Here is a 20768-nt window from a genome sequence, read left to right as displayed (position 1 = left end):
GTAAAAGGCGGCGGCCTGCGGTTGCCAAGAGATTCTTGGTGCCTCGTGTTTTGGGTGCCCAATTTGAGACCTTTTTAGGGCAGCCACAGTCACTCGTCCCCTTTGACAATGCAGGCCACCAGCCATGCAGCAGTGGGATGAGGTAGGCAAATTCAAACAGCTCCAGACGGGTCCTGAACCCCACGTGGGAGGCACCGGGAGCTGTGCTGTAGGGAGGCAGTGTGGCCTAGTGGATAGCGTGCTGGCACTGTTCTCAGCAGACCTGGATTCTACCCCTGGCCTTGCCACTACTTTGTTAGGCGACCTTAGACAAGTAACTCTCCCTCACCACCCCGTTCCTTGTGCTTTGGCAATTGATCTTTGATTATCAGCAGGTAAATATGCCCAGTGGTCTGTGATGGGATGTTAGATGAGGTGGGATCTGAGTTACTACCGAGAATTCTTTCCTGGGTGCTGGCTGGTGAGTCTTGCCCACATGCTCAGGGTTTAACTGATCGCCATATTTGGGGTCGGGAAGGAATTTTCCTCCAGGGCAGATTGGCAGAGGCCCTGGGGGATTTTTCACCTTCCTCTGCAGCGTGGGGCACGGGTCACTTGCTGGAGGATTCTCTGCAGCTTGAGGTCCTCAAACCACAATTTGAAGATTTCAATAACTCAGACATAGGCTAGGGGGTTGTTATAGAAGTGGATGGGCGAGATTCTGTGGCCTGCATTGTGCAGGAGGTCAGACTAGATGATCATAATGGTCCTTTCTGACCTTAAAGTCTATGAGTCTATCTGTGACCTGGGGATAATGATACTCCCCTGCTCTGAGACCAAGGAATGGATGAACTCCCTCCGAGCCAGGCATTGTTATTATTCCCGCCAAAGAGTACAGGTCTGTTATTCTGAAAGCGTCCGGCGATTCTGAGTGTCTCAGCTTTTGGGGTAAGACAAGTCGGGTCTGATTCACCAAGGCGCTGAGCTCCAGCAGCTGCCACTGATATCGCGCGGTGCCAGGGGTGCCCGGCAGCTCCTGAGAGCGGCAGGCATGGCAAAGCAGGCGACGAAGAATTCAGGTTCCCAGAATCACTGGGTGCTTTTGAAACTCCTGGCCAATCTCTTGGGGATTTACAGCCCAGCCTGCTTCTAAAACAGCCTCCTTCTGACACTGGTTTTGCATGAAATTAACTGGCTTGTCAGTGTCTTCAGGAGAATGTTTTTTTGAGGGGAGGCTGTTTCTCTCCAGCTCAGGGGCCAATCCTCTCTCTGGGGCTGCAACAGACTCACATGCTCGGTGGATCAGGCACAAAAGGGCCCTGTGGGCACACTCAGCAGTGGGCTACAGCTCATGGATCCTGCTGTGTTCAGGGCCGGCTCCAGGGTTTTGCCGCCCCAAGCAGCAAAAAAATAAAATAAAAAAACAAGCCATGATCGCGATCTGCAGCTCTACCGCCGTTGCTCCAGTCTTCGGCGGCAATTCGACGGCTGGTCCTTCGCTCCGAGAGGGAGTGAGGGACCTGCCGCCGAAGAGCCGGACGTGCCACCCTCACCGTTGGCCGCCCCAAGCAGCTGCTTGCTGGGCTGGTACCTGGAGCCGGCCCTGGCTGTGTTTAATGGAGTGACTCCTCCCCACCAGGCCTTCTGTCATAGGGTCCTTCCCATCTAGGGTGACCAGATTTTCAAAGTGAAAAACGGACGGCTGTCCCTGGGGCGTGTGGGGGAGGGGAACAGGGCAGCAGCAGGGGACAGTTTAGGTGGACAGTCAACCAACACTCTCCACCCCTTTCCCCTTCTTCTGTAGATCTGACTCTGTAGAGGAAGGGCAGGGGACTTATGGGGAGGGTGGTCTGACTGGGGTTGTGCCTCTGTTTTCTGGCAAGCAGCCTGTTTTGTCTCACTCTGTTTGGGGTTCTTGTGTGTTATCATTCTGATTTCTGAGAAATAAAGTTGTGTTGCGTTGCAACCTTCCAGCACGAGTATTCTATGTTTTTATCGAACTTCTCCGATGGTGTGCCGTGAAGCATAGCAAGTCTCTTGTGCAGTAAGTAACCACAGACCCACTAGTCCTGCAGCATCACCTGGCTTTGTTAACTCACTAAATGTATTGCCTCTTGGGAGAGCAGTCTGCAGTGCAGTGGTCCCCAACCTTTTTCGTCTGGTGGGCGCCAGATGATGAGCCACGGAGGGCAGTGGCGGTGGACGAGCATCCACCGAAATTCTGCCGACAAGCTGTAACGTCAATAGGCATCGCTGCCAAAATGCCACCGGCACCACGTTGGGGACCCCTGCTGTAGTGTTTAGGTGCAATTCCTGGATGGGCTAAATTCCTGACAAAATCCTTCCTGTAGCCGTAAAGAGCCAGGTAAGTTTTAAAATGAATCTTTACTCCTTGTCATCATGACAATATCTCTGGACGATAGTTGATGTTTCTTGTACAGCATCTGTGAGATGGAAGGCAGCTCCTGCGCTTTCAGGGTTTTGTATCATGAGAAATTACAGATAGTATTTCAAGGGGAAATTCATGCACTGCAATAAATTGACAGATTCTCTCAGGTGGTTATAAATTTTATGGCTGTGTGGATTGGAAAATGCACAGGCAGGGCCCTGCTTGGGAGAGGAGAGTGCCCATGGTATGGAATATGCCCAGAGGTCAGGACTGCACAGGTCTTGAAAGAAGGAGCATATTCTGGAGCGTTTGAAGCCCATAAAACCCATTTCCCAAGTGCTTTCTGCCATGCAGCTGCTTTAGATTTTGAAGAAAATGTTCCCATTTCTGCCCCTTTGGCTGACAGCCATGCTAGGGATCAGACGGTGACTGCAATTGGACTGTGCAACTCAGTCAGTTTCAGTGGTGTGGATTTCACCTACATCTTGCACTGTTTTTCCCCCCTGGCTGTTTGCAACTGCTGCAAGAGCTCTGTGGATCCATAGGCCTTTTTAGGGGCCTTCACTCTTCCCTGCTCACCTCCAATCCAAGGTTGTCCTGACGGGTTAAGCAATACTGTTTAATGCCCTAACCTAGCAAAGCACAGAACACTCTCAATACTATGGGATCTGAGATTGTTCAGGACTTTGAAGGAGGCACTCAGCATGACCCAGCAGAAAGCCCTGAATATTGAATAGGGTCTGACTCATTCCCCATGTCCATTATGAACCTCACATTGGATTCAAGACTAGATTATTTTCCACAGCTCTTCATGGTGTTACGTTCCAGAGCACAGCTGGACAACCCAAAGCCTGGGGAATTTCCGGGGCTACTAGGACCATGTTGACTGCTACTCTTTAATTCGGTGTCATGAGCAAGTATCTCAGTGGTGGCAGATGACAGAACAAGGAGCAATGGTCTCAAGTTGCAGTGGGGGAGGTCTAGGTTGGATATTAGGAAACACTATTTCACTAGGAGGGTGGTGAAGCACTGGAATGGGTTCCCTAGGGAAGTGGTGGAATCTCCTTCCTTAGAGGTTTTTAAGGTCAGGCTTGACAAAGCCCTGGCTGGGATGGTTTAGTTGGGGATTGGTCCTGCTTTGAGCAGGGGGTGGGACTAGATACCTCCTGAGGTCCCTTCCAACCCTGATAGTCTATGATTCTATCCCGAATGAGGCACTTTCCCCAGACGTACTGGCCCAATTCTGATCTCAGTTCTAGTGGTTCATCTATTAGTTATTTATTTATGGGCTCACCATCGTAGCAACTGAGCACCTATGAGGGCAGCAGTATTATCCCCAGTTAGTAGATGGGGAAACTGAGGCATGGAGCGGCATAATGACTTGTCCAAGATCATGCTGCAAGTCAGTGGCAGAGCTGCAAAGTGCACCCAGCTCTCCGGACTTCCAGATCATCCTTTATTGGGTTCTTTCTCCCTGCTGCCCCTGAGCTCTTTGCTCTGTGCACAGAGAACAGCACACCAGGGGAATGCCAGAGGTGGGGGGAGGGAGAAGCCATGGCCAGCAGGATGCTTGGCTGCTCAATTCAGTTGCTCCTAGTAGCATGAGGCCAGTGGGGTAGTGAAACGCCCACAGGCTGCAGCGGCTGCAATCTTTGGCCAGGACCCTGAACACCTGTAAGAGATTTGCAAACTTTGGCAGCTGCGTGGGTGATCCTGGCCCTGGCCTGCAGGAAATGGGGCCATCACGCAAGCTGATGAGCACAGAGAGGGGTGAAGTATAAAGGGCTCACAGCAGAGACGAGCTGGAATGAAATTCTCTTTGTGAAAAACCCTGTGAACCGAGGAAACAAGCCTGAAACACTGAAGCAGCCGCTAAGGACAGGGAAATGGAGCTGCCGGGGCTGGGAAAGTGAAGGACTCAGGCCGGGCATGGCTTGGCCAGCTCTGCAATGCATCCCTGCCTTGCCCTGTAGTTCGCGGGCCTGCACAAACACAGCTCCTCCAGTGTACCTCACTGGAGACTCTCAGCCCATCCTGGCTGCTTCAGGCTCCTCGAGCGGCCCTGGCCAATCCCCTCCCTAACTAAGAGGTGATTCCAGGCTGGCCTCCAGCAGGTTTTGGTGAGCAAATCGATTTGCCCATTTGAGCTAATGCAGGATTTGAACCCATGATTCTGGCTGTAAAAGAGCAGTACGCAAAACCCATATACTACCGAGGTCCCGCTTTAGAGAGCCTCTTTCATAGGTGGATAACAATGTATTCCAGCAAAAAATGACTTTATTGTAGGGCAGGTGGAATTTTAGGCTATCGGAGTGTGTTTTCATCCTTCAGCTTCTCTCTACCTGCTAATCCGTCTCCCCTGCCAGCGTGTCTCTGGAGAAGGCCCAGCACACTTCTGAAAGCTCAAACACCGGAAATAATCAATAATAGGGCCTCGGCTGCACTGCAGCTAACTATCTATTCGCTTTCCAGGAGGGTAGCTCTTTAGTTCCACTTGCAATCTATAGATCGGGAAGAAACGATAAAGCCATTGCTCATAAAGTCTGTGGATGACACAAAACTTGGTGGAGTGGTAAATGCTGATAAGGTCAGGCCAGTTTCACAGAGCGATCTCCCTCGCTTGGTAAGGTGGGCTCGTTTGAACAACACACGCTGTAATGCAGGCCATGCAGGGACAACCATCTAAGAACAAAGAATGTAGGTTACACTTACGAGATCATAGAATCACAGGACTGGAAGGGACCTTGAGAGGTCGTCTAGTCCAGTCATGGCAGGACTAAGGATTATCTAGACCATCCCTGACAGGTGTTTGTCTAACCTGCTCTTAAAAATCCCAATGATGGAGATTCTACAACCTCCCTAGGCAATTTATTCCAGTGCTTAACCGCCCTGACAGTTAGGAAGTTTTTCCTAATGTCCAACCTAAACCTCCCTTGTTGCAATTTAAGCCCATTGCCTCTTGTCCTGTCCTCAGAGGTTAAGAACAATTCTTCTCCCTCCTCCTTATAACAACCTTTTATGTACTTGAAAACAGTTATCATGTCCCCTCTCAGTCTTCTCTTCTCCAGATGGGGGGAGGGGCTGCATTTTGGAAAACAGTGAGACCTGGTTTGCACTTATGTCAGCCAGGGGTGTGAACCTAGCCAGCACGACAATGAAGACAAGCCCCCAGTGTAGAGGCAGCTATGCTGACAGTAGAGTTCTTCTGGTGGCATAGCTAATGTCGTTCAGGGAGGCGGCATTCCCATCAGCAGAAAAACGCCACCCATTGGCGTATGCTGTGTCTACACTAGCGGGTTGTGCCGGCAGAGACTCTGTAGCCTGATGCTGAGAGATGTAAGGTTCCTCGTGGAAATCAATTGAAAGTGAGCTCCTGTGCAGGACGGTGGCTTAGGAAGCTGACTTGATCTTTGGGTTTCTAAACAAAGTAATGTAGATGAGGAGCAGGGAGGTGGTGTTAGTTCTGTATAGGGCATTAGCGAGGCCATTACCGGATCCTGGTGCCCACACTTTGAAAAGGATGTTGACAAACTTGAAAAGGTTGAGAGAAAAGCTACAAGAGTGATCTGAGGTCTGGGACAGCTGCCTTCCAGGGAGAGATGAAAGAAGCTCCATTTATTTCCTTTATCCAAGAGAAAGTGGAGAGGTCTTTTGATCATGGTGTGTAAGTACTTCCATGGCGGAAGGATCTCTGATAGTAGAAGGCTCTTTACTTTAGCAGACAAAGGCAGAACAAAAGACAATGATTGGAAGCTGAAGCCAGACGAATTCAGACTAGAAATAAGTGAGGCTAATCAATGACTGGAACAACTTGTCAAGTTACAATCTGTGCCTTATTTCTACCTTCTGATTTCTCTCTCCAAATTCCCCTTTGGGACTCTGCAGCAATGGAAAGAAAGCCCAGCCCCAGGGAATCTATCCTGGGTTTGATGCAGAGCCCAGAGCATGCTGGGATAGTGCTTTGCTAGTTTAACTAGTGCTGTTTGCTCAGGATACCTATTCAGTGCCGCCACGATAACAAAGTTCAGCATGATGGGCCTCATTGTGGACTCTCAGCTACTTGATTTAAGGAGCCCCCCGGGCCCAGAGATGCACGGCTCAGTGCTCATGGGTTGCTCGACAGCCGCAAAGTGAATTTCAACCACCTTCGTTAAGAGATTTAATTAGAGATATTAAATGGGGTCAGTAAAAGTCTCTCTGAGTCTCCACGGCAAATCTGAACAAAGCCAAAGGACTGCAGTCCTCAAATCCAGCTCTTCAGATCAATGCCTCCTTGGTGCAATGTGACAACCTGGGATTTGGCTCATTAAGAAGCTGGCTCAGGCACTGCCCAGTCCTGCTATTTTTGCTCAGTTCCTATAAAACTCTCAATATAATCAATGGCAATTTTTCAAGAACTGAGTGCAAGCCACAGAACCCAGCCCAGGCTGTATTACAAGTCTCCTATTGCAACAATCGAACACTGTCGCGCAGCAGAGAGAGAATTGCTGGTACCAGCATGTTGACAATTCCCATCAAATCGCTTTATTTTGATTTCCAGACTGCTCAGTCTCATGCCAGGGGTGCTGGGATAAATGTGGACAGTGGGGGTGCTGAGATCCATTGAACCAAACGGCAAACCCTGTATATGGTGGAAACCACTTCAAGCCAGGGGGTGCAGCAGCCCCTCCAGCACCCCTAGTTCCAGCACCTATGTCTCATGCACACCCCATAAATTACTGAGTGGAAGAAAGAACTTGTGTCCCCTGGTTTGTGAGCCATACAGAAGAGACAAAGGGAAATCTAATGACGAGTGATTGCCACGTGGAGGTAGGTAAACCAAGTAAAGGTCAACTCTGAAATAACATTGCCTCAAGGAGCGCTGCCTCTGAAGAACTCCCTCTTTCTTCTCCCAGTTCTACATGCAAAAGTGACACAATAGAAAATGGCTCCTTCTTCCTCAACAGATCCAGCTGCAGAACATGGTCTCGGGTACTGGCTTAGACAAAACAGCACCCGCACGCGGAATAACGTCACTTTCCGAGCATCAACATACTGCTGAGCTTCCTTAGACCCCATCCCAGCCAGAGGTGACACGTTTCTTTCTGGGTTATCAGCCTTTTCGGTGCCATGCTGGGGCAGGGGAAATCATTATGTTCTGTGTTTGTACTGTGCATGGCACAACGGGTGCTGGTCGATGACCGGGACATCTAAGTACGACTGCAATCTAATACCTAAATAATAATAAATAATAAAGTATTAATTATTATTATCATTGTTATTATTTACTATGCCCTGAGCAGACCACAGATGTGTGAAAAACAAAACTCACCTCATTGAGCCCATAAAATGTTTCTATTTCAGAGCCTAGGACACAGTAGAGGCAGAATAATTTTAGCGCCCGGTTCCCATGGCCATATCCAGGGCCGGCTCCAGGGTTTTTGCCGCCCCAAGCAGCGGAAAAAAAAAAAAGCCGCAACTGTGATAGGCGGCAGCTCCGCTTTCTTCTTCCGCGGCAATTTGGCAGCGGGTCCTTCCTTCCGAGAGGGACTTCCCGCCGAAGAGCCTGACATGCCGCTTCTTCCCCTTGGCCGTCCCAAGCACCTGCTTGCTGGGCTGGTGCCTGGAGCCGGACCTGGCCATATCTGCTTTACCCTTCTCATGTCTGGTACCTCGCAATGTTTATCATCTCCCGCGTCTACTTTTAACCGCTTTGCAGTGTTCGGGGATAGACAGCATTACACTTTATTTTTGTTTTTGAAAGCGGCCACAGTTTTGACACGGCTTTGCTTCAAACACAGACTATTTCTTGCTGGTGCAGTGTATCGGTTGACGGAGGAAAGCTTTTTAAGGGATAATATTAATCACATTCTTCTTCTTCTTCTTTTTTTTTTTAAAGGAACACATGGCAATGGGCCATGATCCTGCAGCCCTGAGTCTTGGTTCTAGTGTGCTGCTTTTAAGCACTTTCCTACACCTCCGAAAATACGAGATGTAGGTGAGAGAAAGGACACAGTGGAAGCCGGATGCAGACTCTGTTGAGTCAGAAAGTGCCACTATACAATCCATCGGGCACAGGCATTGGGTACTTATAACAGATTTCTTATGAGTTCAGAGGAGGGATAATAGCCTTGTGATGGAGGACTCAGGAAACCTGGCTTTGAGCTTTGTCTCTGCCCCAGGCATCTTGGGTGAGGCTCGTTACAGACTTAGCCAGCCAGGCTTGGGGGCTTAGAAAGCAATGGGAATTTTCAAAGCAGACTGAAAATTGGCTCTTAGTACCGTGCGCCCAAATGGTGTGTGTGCTCCCAGCCGGGGAGCTTCGGGACTGCTCCATTATGGGAGGATCTCCAGTGTTGCTATTCGCCTCGAGTGGAATTGTCAACTCTGCTCCCATTGAACTCAGCAGTAAAATTGGTTTCACTGGACGGGACCCAAGGGCCTGGCGCTTTTGGCAATGCTGTGCCTGGTTCAAATGTCACAGCCTCTCCCAAGGTAAATCAGTCCACCCATGGGCTGTTTGGGGCCTGCTGGGACAACACGACAATGTCCTGAGAACCCTGATTTGTGGAAGAGCCTCGGGAACACACAAGGGGAGGCAGGGATTGCTCAGGGGTTTTTCCAAGTGCTGTTGCAACAGCTTTTCCTGTTCTGTGCTTCCGTTTTACAGCCACGGAGTAAAAAGCAGCAGAGGCTGAGGAAGGATGGTCCAGTGTTGAGGAGGCTACCCTGGGACTTGGGAAACCGGGGTCTGACACTCAATCTGCCACAGAGTGCTTGGGTGCCCTTGCCCAAATCACTTAGCTGCTCCCTGTCTTCCATAAAAGGGTTAGTGGCAGGGGCATTCTGTGCTCGTGTGAACAGACACCATAAAGACTGTCAGGTGCTCAGACACTGCAGCAATGGGGACCTTAGAAGAGACAGCAGGTCTGGAATCCACCTAGCCAATGGCAGCTACCCAAGGGCTACTAGAGCCCGCCCAAGCCTCTGAAAACACTGCTCGGTGCCTCAGTTTCCCCATTGGTTAAAGTGGGAGAATAGCCCTGACTGTGCTTATGGGGCGGGGGGTTGTAAGGGTAAACCCACAGGTGAGGTGCTCAGATACTATGGGGATGAGCCCCACAAAAAAGTCCATCAATAAACACATTTACCTGTGCTTTAGGTCTGGGGCATTCTCTGCACAGAAACATGGAGAGATCAGGCTTATTACTGCAGGTGGCGCGTCTCGTTTATGGGTAATGGATTGTTTCCCAGTCATTTCTTTCTTTAACAAGCAGATGGAGATTTTACAGGGTTAGCCTGCATGGCTTGTTGGCTGTGCTAGGGATTGAAAACTAGCTTAATACCATCATCTACAATCAAGATGTCTTCATCCCTTTCAAAGGGCTTCAGCACCTCTCCAGGCCCCGACTACGCTCTAAGGAGACTGTGAGGCCCGTCTCTCACCACCACCATACACAAGTTCATCCCCAAGCCGCGGCGCCAGGACAGAAAAGGAGCCGGTGGTCTGTAGCTCCTTGTGTGCATGCTGATCCTGATCCCAAGTCTACAGACGTTTTGAGGCCTCTCCCATGGGTTTCTGATCAGTCCTTAACCACCCTTCTGCAGCACACACTGGCACCTGTGTTCAGAGTCCTTCCTTCAGCTCGGATCAGCATCCCTCTTGTAGTGAACAGCAGGGCAGCCGTGGGTGCGTCTCTCTACTATCAGCGCCACACTCCCCAAATTCCTTTTGGAGTCACCAAGTCCTGGGACCTGGAAGTAGATTGGCAGGCACACGGGGGGAGAGGGAGCTGAGATTCAACCCATGTGGCAAAATGCACATCTGAAGGAGCGGTTTAAAGCACTCGTACTCCTGGGCGGCTTCTGCATTCGCCACAGCCTCTGTGGGGAGAATGCGGGAGGCCGGTGCAGGCAGCAAGGGTGTTAGGATCCTGCGTTCAGAATGGGATGGAGGATAATGGTCCCGTTATTCTAAACTGCGCTACCCAGGATGGGCTGTAGCACGGGGCTCTGTTACAGACATGGTGGGTCGGTCTACACAGCAATGTAGACGTGGGCTTGCAGGGCTCGGGCTCTGGGGCTGTTTCTTTGCTGTGTAGACATCTGGGCTGGGGCTGGAGCCGAGGGTCTAGGACCCTGTTGGGTGGGAGGGTCTCAGAGCTCAGTGCCAGCCCGAGCCCGGAAGTCTCCACAGCAATGAAACAGCCTGGCCCAAGCCTGAGTCAGCTGTGCCGGGCCAGGCGCGGGTTTTCCTGTGCTGTGTAGACAGACTCATTGTCTCGGAAAGAACGTTGCAGAAGCAGGAAGAGCCCAGAGAAGGGTATTGGAAACTAGCCATGGGGGGCGGGGAGGGGGACAGATGGCCATAACAGGAGAGACTACAATGACAAGGACTGTTAATCAGGAAAAGGGATGGGGGAGAAGAGGTGGGAGAAGGGTAATGGGGGTCCCTGGGATAAACCTCTGGAAGGGCGTCGATAAGTGAACAGTCAGCTGGGACCCTGCTGGGTCCTGACTCCTTGAAGCGTGGATCACACATGCTGTGGTGTGTCCTGCTCCCAGGGCTCCTCCATCCCATGCTCTGCTGGCTTGTGTCCCCTACCTGCCCCCCCATACAAATCAGCCCCGCATCTACCAAGCAGGCACACAGCTTCGGGGGGCTCACTGCACCCCACTTGGCTTAGGGGACCTTTCGCCTCTGCCCTTGTGTCAGGGCTCCCTCCCCACTCTGAACTCTGGGGTACGGATGTGGGGACCCGCATGAAAGACCCCTGAAGCTTATATTCCACCAGCTTAGGTTAAAAACTTCCCCAAGGCACAAGTTCCTTTCCTTGCCCTTGGATGGTATCGCTGCCACCACCAAGTGATTTAAATAAACATTCAGGGAGGGGCCACTTGGAGCCCTACCTCCCCCAAATATCCCCCCAATCCCTTCACTCCCTTTCCTGGGGAGGTTTGGGAATAATATCCTCACCAATAGGTTAACCGAGTGAGCACAGACCAAACCCTTGGGTTTTTAGGACACTAACAACCAATCAGGTTCTTAAAAGAAGAACTTTATTATAAACAAAGAAAATAAAAGAAGCACCTCTGTAAAATCAGGATGGAAGGTAAGTTTACAGGGTAATAAAAAGATTTAAAACACAGAGGATTCCCCTCTAGGCTCAACTTCAAAGTTACAAAACAGGAATAAACCTCCCTCTTGGCATAGAGAAAATTCACAAGCTAAAACAAAAGATAATCTAACACAATTCCTTGCTTACTTACAATTTCTGTAGTTTTAGATGTATCATTTTAGTGAGAGCTGGATGACCTGCTTGGCCTCTCTCTTTGTCTCAAGAGGGAACACACACAGAACGCAAACAAAGCCTCCCCCACTCCCCTCCAATTTGAAAGTATCTTTTTCCTTATTGGTCCTTTTGGTGAGGCGCCAACCAGGTTATTCGAGCTTCTTACCCCCTTACAGGTAAAGGAGGGATTTTATGCTACCCTTAGCTGTATGTTTATGATACCTTGGCATGGAGATTTTCACCCGTTCTGCCTGGCACAGTGATCCAGGCCTTTGTTGTTTCCTAGTGGTAGATTTTTAAGGCTGGAAGGGACCGTTGTGATCACATGGTCTGACTTCCGCCATAATACCCGGCTCTTGTATAACGTTTTTCATCCATCCCTCTGAAAGTGCTTTACAGAGCCAGTCAGTATCACGGTCCCCAGATAGGGAAACTGGAGGCACCAAAAAGTGCGGGGTCACCCAGTAAAAGCCGTGGGAACAGAACGCAGCTCCTCTGAGCATCAGCCTACAGCTCCGTCTAGCAGGCCACACTGCCCCTGAGCAAACAGCCCTCTTGTATTAATGGAGATGGAATAAACGGTCCAAGGGTGTTAGCAGAACCTAGTCTCTGTCCAACATTAAACAGTGTTAAACACGGTCTAGGGGTTGGTATACAGGGACCTCAGCCTGCTTAATAGCATCAGCAACACTCCATTAAAAATCCCTTTCAACCTCTTATTGAAGATACAGAAAAGAAGGAAAAACAGCTAACGCACTGGACATGTGAATTATTCAGTAAGGCTTCAGAGTGGTAGCCGTGTTAGTCTGTATCCTTTCCCTTCAGCTGGGGAGAGTTTTAGAAGGAAACCCGCCCACCCATGTCCGACTGTCTTTTGGAGGTGGTGTAAAGCCGGTAATAACGGTTCTTCTGGGGAAAGGAGAAGTTAGTTGAGATGGAGGTGATGGTGATGCTGCTCTTGTTAAAGTCCAATCCCAAGACATTCCCAGTGGTGTTTGGGATTTAGCTGGAGCCAGTAGGGGTGGCGATGTCATCTGGGTCCCTCTCTCTGGCCCGGTCTGGTCAGGCCATTTCCCAGGATTAGAAAGACAAAGGCCTAGAGTCCCGGGAGATGGTGGGGGTGGGGACCAGGATGGCGACGCGCGCTTCAGCATTCTTTGTCTGCTTTCTCCAAAGACTCTTTTTTTAAGGGCCCAAAAAGGGAGCGGTGGGTGGAACAGCCCATCCCCTTATTATTTTGTCCACCAATTAGGCCTCATATTTGACAGATCAATTTTAGTTTCTTAATTTCTAGTTCCACTTTTTTTTTTTAAACCATGCATGATTTTAACATAGGTCTTAAATTATACCAACGTGGCTTTTCATTTAGACTAAACATTTCTTTGTCTAGTTGTTTTGCATTTGTTTATAACACGTATTGTTAAAAACAGCTGAAGTTACTTTCATTAACATCTGTATTATAACATTTTATAAACCTTTAGATGCATTTTACAGTGAACTTTTTACAATTTGGGTAATTTTATAGGGCCAGCAAAGAATCCTGTGGCACCTTATAGACTAACAGACATTTTGCAGCATGAGCTTTCGTGGGTGAATACCCACTTCTTCGGATGCAAGGGCCAGTTATATGGAAGCCAGTTATTATTATTTATAGGGCCAGTTATTATGCAAGCCCCACTGCCTCTCCATTCTGCACCAGCCGGAGCTTTTGAGTTGTCTTCATAGAATCATAGACTTTAAGGTCGGAAGGGACCATTATGATCATTTAACCTTCCTCCTGCACAACGCAGGCCACAGAATCTCACCCACCTACTCCTGTAACAAACCCCTGACCTATGTCTGAGCTATTGAAGTCCTCAAATCGTGGTTTAAAGACTTCAAGGTGCAGAGAATCTTCCAGCGAGTGACCCGCGCCCCACGCTGCAGAGGAAGGCGAAAATCCCCCAGGGCCTCTGCCAATCTGCCCTGGAGGAAAATTCCTTCCTGACTCCAAATATGGTGATCAGCTAAACCCTGAGCATGTGGGCAAGACTCACCAGCCAGACACCCAGGTGATTCCACAGCGGAAATTTTCAGCCAGGGCTTCCACATGGAGCCCATCACTTCTGGCTGAGCTCCAGCTAAAGCAAATCTCTTAGAAAGAGCTGCAGCCTTGATTTAAAGACCCCAAGCAATGGTGAGTCAACCACATCCCTTGGAAAGCTGCTCCAGTGATTAATTACCCTCCTGGTTAAAAATGTGCAGCTTATTCCCAGCTGGAGTTTTTCTCGCTTTGCGTACAGCTACTGGTGATGACCACTCACAGGCTGCAGCTGGTGCAGAATGCGGGGATCTCTCCGCTCAGTGCATCTAATTGTAAAGAGCTGCTCCTCCAATGCATAACAACCTGCAGTGACTCCAAAGCCACTTTAGGTGTAATTCAATATCCAGTGATCGATTGATTTTTAATGGCTACAGTGCGACAGCTGATGTCCTCTCAGCACAGGCACCTGGATTTTAGCATCTAAGGGCTTGTCTACATGACCACTTAAGTCAATGTAAGTTATGTCGCTCACGGGTGTGAAAAAAACACCCCCTGAGCAACGTAAGTTATGTCGACTTAGAGCAGTGTCTACACCATGCACAGCTTCTGCCTCTCGTTGAGATGGAGGAGTTATGTTGACAGGAGAGTCCTTGCCCATCGACTTAATGCATCCTCCCCAGACGCACTAAAATCGGTTGATTTAGTATGGTGGTGAAGACAAGGCTGTAAGAGATCAGGGCGGTTTCAGAAAAGGCCCTCCACACTCATCTCAATTCCTTGGGTGTAAGAACAAGCTAAACCCAGTGCAAGCTGGCCTGCAGGTTGGGGGTGGTGAATGGTTGGCTGGCGCAAAATCTGGTTGATCTTCTATCTGTACTCTGGGATAAATATGTGGAAAATCTGGAGGGTGGGGAAGAGGGAAGCATTACTAGGAAAGGCCCTTCTGTAGGGGAGTCCCAGCAGAGCGCGCGCCAGGGAGGACCAACGTGGAAGGCTGTTGGTCTCAGGCGGCGAGAAGAGGACATGAAAACCCTGATTGAACAGAGAAACTGCTGCAGTTTCCTGCCTGATGGAGAGAACTGGGCCATATTTGTTTAATCAGAGCTTCCCCCTCCTCACATGTAAAATGGCTTTTCGACCAAAATCAAAATTGTTGCAAACAATTTTCTTTTTGGTAGAGATTTTCTGGTTTGAGTTTTCAGATTTTGGGGGTTTTGAAAACAGAAAAATCTTGACTGAAAACAATTCTTTAAAAGTGAAAAATGTTCTGTTTCAGGTTTTCATCAAAAATCTTTGTTTTAGTGGGAAACTTCAAAATCATTTTTAACTTCCTGCCATAAATACCAGTCATTTTAAAAACAGCTCTACTGGTGGGATCTGGAAATGTAATGTTGGGCTCAGTGAACGTGTTTTGCTACATATTGTACTGTTATAATATTGTTATTTATTACTAGAGTTGTCAAGTGATTTAAAAAATTAATCATGATTAATCGTGCGATTAATAATGCTGTTAAACAATAATATAATACCATTTATTTAAATATTTTGGGATGTTTTCTACATTTTCAAATATATTGATTTCAATTACAACAGAGAATACAAAAGGTAGAGTGCTCACTTTATATTTATTTTTATGACAAATATTTGCACTGTAAAAAAAACCCAGTATTTTTCACTTCCCCCATTACAAGTACTGTAGTGCAATCTCTTTATCATGAAAGTTGAACTTACAAATGTAGAATTATGTACCAAAAAACCTGCATTCAAAAATAAAACAATGTAAAAGCTACAAGTCCACTCAGTCCTACTCCTTGTTCAGCCAATCGCTCAGACAAACAAGTTTGGTTGCATTTGTAGGAGATAATGCTGCCTGCTTCTTGTTTACAAAGTCATCTGAAAGTGAGAACAGGCATTCACATGGCACTGTTGTAGCCAGCGTCGCAAGATATTTCCATGCCAGCTGCGCTAAAGATTCATATGTCCCTTCATGCTTCAACCACCGTTCCAGAGGACGTGCGTCCATGCTGATGACGGGTTCTGCTCGATAACAATCCAAAGCAGAGCAGACTGATGCATTTTCATTTTCATCATCTGAGTCAGACGTCACAAGCAGATTGATTTTAATTTTGGTGGTTTAGTTTCTGTAGTTTCTGCATCGGAGTGTTGCTCTTTTAAGACTTCTTAAAGCATGTTCCACACTTCATCCCTCTTAGATTTGGAAGGCACTTCAGAGTCTTAAACCTTGGGTTGAATGCTATATCTATCTTTAGAAATCTCACATTGGTACCTTCTTTGTGTTTTTTCAAATCTGCAGTGAAAGTGTTCTTAAAATGAACAACGTGCTGGGTCATCATCCGAGACTGCTATAACATGAAATATATGGCAGAATGTGGGTAAAACAGAGCAGGGGACATACAATTCCCCCCCAAGGAGTTCAGTCACAAATTTAATTAATCCATTATTTATTTTTTTAACAAGTGTCATCAGCAAGGAAGCGTGTCCTCTGGAATGGTGGCCGAAGCACCAAGGGGCATGCAAAAGTTTAGCATATCTGGCACATAAATACTTTGCAATGCTGGCTACAAAAGTGCCATGTGAACGTCTTCTCACTTTCAGTTGACATTGTAAATAAGAAGAGGGCAGCATTATCTCCTGTAAACAAACTGGTTTCTCTTAGCGATTGGCTGCACAAGAAGTAGGACTGAGTGGACTTGTAGGCTGTAAAGTTTTATCTTGTTTTGTTTTTGAGAGCAGTTATGTTACAAAAAAAAATCTACATTTGTAAGTTGCACTTTCACAATAAAGAAATTGCACTATGGTACCTGTATGAGGTGAATTGAAAAATACGATTTCTTTTTTCATTTTTACTTTGCAAATATTTGTAATAAAAATAATATAAAGTGAGCGGTATACCCTTTGTATTCTGTGTTGTAACTGAAATCAGTATATTTGAAAATGTAGAAAAACATCCAAAAATATTTAATACATTTCAATTGGGATGCTATTGGTTTAACAGTGCGATTAAAACTGCGAGTCGTCGTGATTAATTTTTAAAATTACGATTAATTTTCTTGAGTTAATCGCATGAGTTAATTGCCATTAATTGCCAGCCCTATTTATTACACATTTTTGGTGCCATATCTGGGCTTGAGACATTCAGGTTCTCAACAGAAGAGATCAAACCCCATTGAGCTCCTGCAGCTTTCTCAGTCGGCGTGAGAATTAGGATACAGACAGATTCCCCTGCTCTGCTTCTCTGTATGGAGACCTTAGCTAACAGGACATCCTGCCCTAGCAGAAAGGATGAGCTAGGTGACTTCACCAGACTTTCCCACCTCGATTCCTAGCATTCCAAGATTCGTCCCTATTTTGTCCTAGAAATCAGTGTGTCTGGCATCAAAACTAAGTACAAAATCCTCCATTATGGGCTGATTTCCAGAGAAGCTGGACACCGTCACCTCCCATTGACCTCTGGACCAGGCGTGGCTCCAGGCCCCAGCACGCCAAGCGCGTGCTTGGGGCAGCAAGCAACGGGGGGCACTCTGCCAGTTGCCGCAAGGGCGGCAGGCACGCTGCCTTTGGTGGCTTGCCTGCGGAGGGTCCACTGGTCCCGTGACTTCGGTGGACCTCCCGCAGGCGTGCCTGTAGAGGCAGCCTGACTGCCGTGCTTGGGGCATCAAAATGCCTAGAGCCGCCCCTGATCTGGACACTCCATACCCCTGAAAAACAGACCAAGAAGCAGATCAGAGAGAAGCAGCTCTGGGATAAGAGGAGTGGGCCTACCTAAGTCCTCAGGGCAAGGGCTGTGTGTTGGGACAGCAGGCAGCACAATGGGGTCCTTGTCGCTAGGTGCTGCTATAATACAGATACTGTTAATAATCATAAGAGCACCCAGGTTCTGCAAGCTGGATGAGGGGTCTGAGGCAGCCTGGTGGAGCAAGCAGAGGGCTGGGTACCTGACTGGGAGGGTGAAGAGCTGGGTTCTGTTCCTCATTCTGCCATAGACTCACCTGTGATCTGATCCTCTAAAGACCATCCTGGGGGCAGAGCTCTTTGAGAATCTGACCTTGGGCCGACTCTGTGCCTCAGTTTCTCTGCCAGTGGCGTGTGTGTGGGGTAATAACATTGTGAAGCATTTGCAGAGCTATCGGGGACCATGCTGGAGAGGTGCTAAGCGTTGTTTGGCACCAACATAAACAGATGCAGGGAAGAAACTGGCTGAGGAAAGCCTGCTGACAGCCCAGGGCTGCCCGTTCATCTGGAGAGGGAGTCCCCAGCAGCCGAGGCTCTTACGCAGTGGCTGTGTTATATTCTGCACTAATGTCTGTTTTCTGTGGTCAGTGAGACCCTGAGTGATATAAAGCCATCGGTAATAACGCTGTTACTTTCCTTCGGCAGCACTCCCCCTTCCTTCCCCTTCCCTGCGGGCATCTGATGGATATGGTGGGCAACACAAGTGCTCCAATAACAGTATGTGTTAGGTTTTAAAGAGCCTGGAGACCCCCCGGCTGCAGAAGCCACTGTGGCTGTCTCCAGGACCACGTGGGTAAATGCTGACTTTACGGTGGTGACCACTGCACAGAAAACGTGGAAGCGGCAGCAAGATCTAAGATTTAACTGATTTACTTTTCCGGTTACTGATGAGCATTTGCCCGAAAACAGGCTCCTCTTTGCTCTTGAATTCATCTGCTCCTGACCCCACCTGAAATCAGCATCCTGTGTGGGAAGCCTCGGCCACTAGGTAGGCAGAGGATTATTGTAGTGTCAGGAATTGGGTGTCTCCAAAGCCTGCCTACATTTCCACACTGCTGCTCTGGCTGATTACTAACACACAGGACACAGGGAGCCCCACTAGAGGACTCACTCAATAGTTAAAGTGAACGACCCAATTCCTCCGCACTAGTTACGATCTAACAACAATGACAAAGTGGTGTTCCAAGAACATCTTTTCTCATTTGCTGTATACTTGCAATATACCAAGAGCACCAGCTGCCGGCATTTAGTCATCTGTGGTGGAGAAAGGGACCCATATGTTGCACATTGCATGATAAAGAAGAATAAATAATCACAGTCTCAGATGGAATCAGATGTTTCCCAAGCACATTATACACAAATCTTTTAAACTCTTTAAATTGTATTCCAAATGTAGGTGACGGGATCAGAGAACAATGGGATCATTATCAGATATTTAGTTTAAATACTTCTTACTCAGACAGCTTTGGATTCGAGCCACGTTGCTTGTGCATTGGCACCGTGCCTGTGAAAAATGCACGTGCTGAATGCTCAGTTAAACCCTCTCAAATGCAATTAGGCTGACAGAGATACAGCTCATTTCATAGTGAGGCACAAGGCCCGCTCCAGCCCCACCAAATTCATTCATATGCCCCAGACAGCTTTACGCATGCAACTAGAATCTCACACCGGTATTGCACTGTGACAGGTGTTAGGACCCTGTGTGGAAGTGCAGAGCTGTCTGGCTGACTCACCCTGGCAGCTGCCACAGATGAGTCTCATTAGCCCTAACTCAGGGGTATAAAGGGCAGAGACTCGCTCTAAGGTAAGACTGATCCAGAGGGTTGGCAGGGCTCACTTCATGGAACAGCCAGCTCAACAGACAGTGAGAGCTAAGGTTTATGCTTTCAAGGCCAGGCCTGCCTTAGGGGGCTCTGTTACTTATTTTAAGAATACAGGCAACCCCCAGAAGGGGCTGAGTACGGGCAGACACCTTTGTGTGTGTGCTCTGTTACAGGAGGACAGGAAGTCCACCCGTTTCCATGGTGACAGTGCACACACGCAGACAGACACACACGCAAAGTGGTTAGGCCAACTACCGCAATTCACTCCCCTCTGTCCTCCCCGAGTCCCTAGAACGTGTCCAGCACTGCTGAGTGTCTTCTGCCATGCACCAAGAAATGTGACCGCATCGCAACCCCTCTGGCTCTTTCACTGGTCCTCCAGCCTCTTCTGAATCAGAGATGTAAAACACCTGCCTGACCGTTCAGTGCACTCCAGGACCGTCTTCCTTGTCTACGAAGCCTGGGTGGGTTCCTCGCTCAGTTTAATTGAGGGTTTGTTGCTGAATGGGGGGTTGTGTTTGGCATGAACTCACGTGCAAGAGACTTTCTGGCTAGTTTAAATTAGTTTTTAAAGAGGGATATTTTTCTGGTGGGATTCCAGCCAAACCAATGAGCCACAATGGGTGTGATGCAGGTGCTGGCAGTGGGTTGATCATTTTATCTTGGTGTCTAACTATTTTTATATATATATATTATACAATAAATACAATGGAAACATGCACTTGAAGCTTGAGGGCCAAATTCTGCTTCCCTTTTCCCCATGCTCCCCCACTGACTCCAATGGGATTGCGCTGGTGTAAACGGGACCAGGACTGGGCCCCCATTTTGTTCAGCGAAGGGGGCAGACCTGTGAAGAGACACCCCGGTGGAATGCTGCAGGTCAGCTGAGGAGCACCCAGGAGCCAGGCTCCAGGGCTTGCTAGGAGCAGGGAAGTGATGGGGAAAGGACAGGAATGGAGACCCTGATCCTGGGGAAAAGGCTCACAATCAGAGACGGGAACCGGAGAAATGGGAGGGTCTCACCCGGCAAGGTGGGAATGGAGTTATCCAATAACATCTGAAAACTCCTGGATGGCCCCCAAACCTGACCCCTTTCCCTCTTCCTACCCTCCTCAGTGCGATGGCCAATGGACATTCACCACCTTCACCCTCTTTTGTCTGCTGTGACTCTCCTAAACTTTTCATAGTTTCCCTTCTGCCGCGCAGCTTAGAAATCGTGCGGCAAACGTAGAGGAGTCGCACAGGACGGTCCATGCCTGAGTGCTCACTGTTCCATGAGGGGACGAAGAGGAAGCCACTGGCTGGCTGAAAAGCCAGGCCTGCACTGGTGTGAGTTAGCCTGACCTTGCCTGAGAAACAGAGCGGGGCCTTTCCCGGGGCGGAACTGGCACCTCTACGGGACAAAGAACTGTGGGGAAAAAGTATCGTCTGCATCCCAGACTGATTGGTCACCTGCCCCGTCGTGGGTTAGACTCTGCAGGACTCTGGCATCTTCTACTCCCATTGTCTTCAGTCCCTAGTTGGCTCAG

The 20768-nt window shown here is 48.6% G+C and overlaps 1 protein-coding gene across 1 annotated transcript in view; it reads right to left on the bottom strand.

Moving 5' to 3' along the window:
- LOC120384907 (acid-sensing ion channel 2) overlaps window positions 1–20768 on the bottom strand; it is a 1047281-nt gene that overhangs the window by 54105 nt on the left and 972408 nt on the right. The gene's annotated exons all lie outside the window — the stretch shown is intronic.

The sequence above is a fragment of the Mauremys reevesii genome, linkage group 17 (genome assembly GCF_016161935.1).
Source record: "Mauremys reevesii isolate NIE-2019 linkage group 17, ASM1616193v1, whole genome shotgun sequence".
Taxonomy (NCBI): Eukaryota; Metazoa; Chordata; order Testudines; family Geoemydidae; genus Mauremys; species Mauremys reevesii.
Note: the sequence above shows the minus strand (reverse complement) of the source record. Positions and strands in the feature narration are given on the sequence as shown.